Here is a 5,340-nt window from a genome sequence, read left to right as displayed (position 1 = left end):
AAAAAAAAAAAAAAAAAAATCAACAAAAGGTTTGATTTAAAAGTAGTAAAACAGTAATATAAAACTAGTCTAATTTAAACTCTTTGAGAGTCTAAATTGAACATGTTTTTAATATCAATACTTTAAAAGAAAAATCTTTAGTTTTCCAGTTAGTCAGATACTACACACTACATACTGGAAGGGCAAGCATTTGCTTTTTAGAAGTGCAGAAATAGCTACAGTGGCATCTTTGGAAATGATTTGCTTTTAAGAGAAAGACACTTGCAGTTATGAACCAAATGTGTCATTCATTTACAACAGTGTATGCTGCTAGTTTCTAAAAATGATACGGAAAATACGGAGTCTGGCCAAGTGTTTAGCTAATATCCTGATTAAATGCATTATTAAAATATATTCTCTTTCCTTTGTGTCAACCTCCGGCCTTTCCTATAGCAGATCTTCAGCATATTTGTTAAAAATTAGATGCTTTCCAAGATACAAGGCTAATATTATGCTTATTCTTGGCTTCAACAGGAACCCAATGCTACCAGGATATAAGGCAATATGTGGCCTTAATTTGTTTAGGAATTGCTGTCCTAATTTGTGTGCTTTCCCAAGGAATACTCTTAATTTGCAAATGATTGCATTGAAGCTGATTTGCACAGAGTTTGGCATCTTTGTCCTTGCTGGCAGATTGATTTTTTGACATCCTGCGACCCCTAGTGAGAACCAAAGGTTGTCAACATCAGCAGGCTCTTCCCCTCTGGCCTCTGCGCCTATTGGACCTGCCAGAGGACTTCACAGGGAGCTGGCAAGCAGCAAGGTCCTTGCAATGCATTAACTATTTCCAGGTTACAGCTAGGAAACAGGCAACAAACGTACTTCAAGGATTCCCTTTTCTCCCATCCTAGGCTGCAAGCCAAATTTTCCACTGGTAAGATCAGGATTGATTCCATTAATATGAATCATATCATATCTGCTATAGACTGAGGCAAATGTTCAAAACGGAACAAAATTGCTCATGGATAGAAAACCACGACTGTAAATTTAAGCAACAAAAGTAAAAAGAAAAGTAAAAATGTCCTTCAGTTACCATACTTGAACCAACTGCATATGTTTAGGATTTTTTTTCTTGATTATTACATATGCATACATTTGTATGCTCTAATCTATACGCACAGTCATAGAAATACACATTGCATGCTGAGCATATATGGTCACCTATACACACCACACACATGGGTTTAAAATTAATGTAGTTAAATCACTAAGCACATATATCATACATACTCTGAGGTTTGGAAAAAATACTGAATTTGTCCCTGGACGAGTTGTGCCTGTGTTTGTCTTGGAACAAAAATATCCTGGCTTGGCATGTACTGTACACACATCAGCTTTCTAATGAGCGTTTAGTGAGCAGCTGAATGCGCTGCTGCTTTTTTGCCATTGATTCAACGGTGCAATTGCAAGGTAACTGTTCATATTCACTTTGTGATGTCCTGGGATAGACTGTTAGTACTTCTTACCCTGTGAATCCTAGGATAGATCCCAGGATGGACACAGACATCTAAATGATTGAACTTTGTCCTGGGATAAAGGTTTATCCCAGGAAAAATGTGACATCTCTTTGTAGACTAAGCGACCTCATTAAAAGAGCATTGTAAGAAACCAAATATTCACATGGCTAAAGGAAGTTTCAGAGGCATTTGCAGCCAGAAAGAGATACACAGTTCTGCAGTCTATGGTATTTGGTGCACCAATTACCTGCTCAAAATCTGGACATCTACATTATTTGGGCATCTGAACAGTTTAACATTTTTTATTTTGAAAGAAGCAGGAAGTGTCTGCCTCATTTAATTTCTACAGTTAAAAAAAAATCTAAGGTTTCTTGCTCATCACTATAGGTTTAGGAACCTGTTTGAACTGTCTCTGCAGTACCATTAAATAGCTCTGCAAACTTATACCACTAGCACTGTAACACTGTACAAGTCATTCAGAACACCACTATCTAACTGACGGCTTCGGGGGACATTTGAACCTGAATATGTCCCTATGCAAAAACTTTAGATCATATGCAGATATTACAGTCACCAAGAAGGCTCAGAGACATGCTCCTAGAGGGCTCAAAGCCATGCTTCTCAACATCAAAATCACAGGCATCTATAAAAGGCAACTGGTAGCTCCTTTAGCTATGAATTACAATAAGTATGACACATACACATCCTTGGGCACATGAGAAACAGAACAAACAAGCAAGACCTCTATGAGGAATATTATTGGCACAGTCCCTTCTAGCATTATTCGCAATACTCCAAGGCTTGATTTGCTTAATGCAGGATGGGAGTAACTTCCCTTAGCTTCAGTTGGAAGTAATTATAAGTTGCAGCAGGAGAATACAGCCCTAGTTTTGCAAGTATGAAGCAGCAGAGCAGCCTATCTTTCACTCTGTTCCCCTGCAAATTACAGGGAATTGTGATCTGAAGTCTTTTCAGGAAAAAAGGAGTCCCAGAGGATGGGAAAAAATAGCCAACTGGATACATCTTCTAATAATGAATATAAAAAAAGGAATCATGTACAATGCATGTTGATTATTCAAAGTCATTCACTTTTTCTAATTGAGCATTTAAGAGAAAGTATGTTATTTTCCAGGAGAGAAGCCTCCGAGCTACCTGCCTTTTAAATAAATTGTGGTTAAGTGAAAATTTCTAAGGAGAAAGACCAATGTTCTCTTCAATGGAGGTAATGGCTGAACTCTGACTGGGAGTGGACTTGAGCCAAGAATACAGAATCTTAAACCTCCTGCAGCAATGCAACTTGCTTTCATGATGTGATTTCCCCTTTTGATTTGCAGATCTCTACACAGCAGACCTAAAGTCTAGTTTTATCCAATTCTAATCTCCAATTTTCTCTCACAACTAGAGTTGGATCTAAGTCATATCTGCAGCCAGAATGAGAGACTCAAAAAAAATCTACTCTTTCAGATTTTGGATTTTATGTTGGATTTATTTCTACTTTGAACTTTCACAAACAAATGTCTTTTAAGAGTTAGATAGTGAGCCATGTTAGCGTAATGTCAGACAGAAGGCAGGGTAGATTTGTACCTTATAGACAAGCTACACAGAGATGTATAGCAAGAGCTTTTGTAAGCCTGAGCTTACTATCAAATGCTGCTCACTGTTTCAGATGCTGGCTGCATCTACTCGAGGTGCTGACTGCCCAGTAGCCCCGCATGGCAAAAACTATGACAGCGCTATTGCGCAGTAGTCTTAATCTACTGTGCAGAGTCATGAAAAAGCCATTCATTGGCACTATTAGTATCTCAGGTTACTGTGCAGTCATTTAGTACTGGTTTATACCAGTATAAACTAGCACTAAAAATGACTGTGCAGTAACGACTGTGTAGTCAGCATCTTGCGCAGACACGGCCACAGTGTCTGAAGAAGTGAGCTCAAGCTCATGAAAGATTATGCTACATCTCTTACTTATTTAGTTTATAGGGTGAAATTTTGAATTTCTCCTGAATTTTCTTTCACAAAAAACTGTGAAATGTCACCATTTATATTTATTACTTCCTCAAAAACCTTCAGTTCTCTTTTTACAGCTCTCAGATCTCCTTTATATGTACCCATTTTCTCACCTCCCTCAGCTATCCCACCAAGTTTTCTCTTTGAACAGTCAGTGATTTCCCAGTGACAAGCCAGAAAAAGGACAACTATCTGCTTTCTCTTGCAAAAGCCTTTATCTAAAAAGCTCTTTGCTAGTCATAATTCTTTGTATACATTTCAAACATTTATGTGAATAGATACATTCTCTTCTGTTTATTTCAGTCCAGTTTGATTGAAAGAAGGGGTTGCTTTTTTTAAATCGTCACAGCAAATATCCCAGCATGCATAGCAGTGTTCATAAAATGACAATTCTGTCATCTTTATTAATACAAGGGTGCAATTTCAAAGATTTTTTTTTCCACTTTGCTCAGAGTGTTAGGATTCATAGATTTCATAGATGTCATAGACATTAGGGCTAGAAGGGACCTCTGGAGATCATTAAGTCCAGCCCCCAGTCCCAGGCGCCAGAAGTCAGCTGGGGTCAAAGGATCCCAGCAAGATAAACATCCAAATGCCTCTTAAAGGAATTCAGAGTAGGTGCTTGCATCACCTTAATAAATGGAAATTTCTGCAACTATCTTCTGTAGAGAACAAAACCAGTATGGTTCTTACGCATGGGAACCCCCATGAAACAGAAGTCTGTACATGCCCTGAATGCTCTAGTATGTTACAACCTACTGTAGCAAGCTTGGAGCTTGTGGACAAAGCTGGAAATGTGTAAAAAACCTTCCTTACAGAAGGCAACGATGACAATTCTATATGTTATTACAACCCTATCAACGGTATCCATTAGTACTGCTATTTCTGTCATTGAGTTAGGTGGAATACTTCATCCCACCCAACACAGGATACCTGAGTAAATCACATTTCATCTCAGGGAAAAACAAGATCCATAACGATAACTGGAATATTAATATTCTGCCAAAGAAAACTTTTGTTGAAAGGAAATGATAACGTGTTATTTTTAATAGCTATGAATTTGAATACACTAGATTGAGCCAATGATTGACCTGAGTAGATGGTAGTGAAATAATTTTTTTTAAAGATTTTATATAACAAGCAACATTAGAATGTTGCTTTGCAATAATTCTTTACCTATCCACAGAAAATATGCAAATTATAAATTGATATTTGCATATATTCTCTGTAGGTGTCAGCATTGCTTTACATTGCTATGTTGAATTGTGTTTTTTTTCCCCCATGTCAAAAAAAAAAATGCAATTGTTACATTTAGCAAATTAAAGGTAATTTTCTGCTGGCAGTTTGTCATTTATTACATGTTTAAAAAACATTGGTGTCTATGCCATATCCACAAGTAGTAAGTTGAGGGAGAAGAGAGAGAGAGAGAACACATATGAATATTTGTTTAAAGTAATTAAATTCCATTTAAAATTATTTTCCATATAAAGTGTCTTATTTATCATTATAAACACAATGATGTAAAAGAATAGCAAGAGACCAGCCTGGCTGAAGAATGAACTTCCAATGGCTTGAAAGTTTTGGGGTTTTTTAAAAAGTCTCAGAAAAAGTAGAAACTTGGCTTTTTGAGACTGAATATAAGGATAAAGCAAATTAATATAAGTAGAAAAAAAAATCAAGAAGGCCAAGGCATAAGTAGAAATACAGTTAGCAAAGAACAAAGCATGTTAGAAGTAAAAGGAAAACCAAGGGAAGTTTAGATCCCATATTGAATGGGGAAGGGAATCTAATTATGGATGAAGTGCTTTGGGTTAGATTACAAGGCAGTCAAGGGGAA

Source organism: Gavialis gangeticus, unplaced genomic scaffold (genome assembly GCF_001723915.1).
Source record: "Gavialis gangeticus isolate Ggan-Ray unplaced genomic scaffold, GavGan_comp1, whole genome shotgun sequence".
NCBI classification, from domain to species: Eukaryota; Metazoa; Chordata; order Crocodylia; family Gavialidae; genus Gavialis; species Gavialis gangeticus.
The sequence above is the reverse complement of the archived record's forward strand: the minus strand, read 5'-3'. Positions refer to the sequence as shown.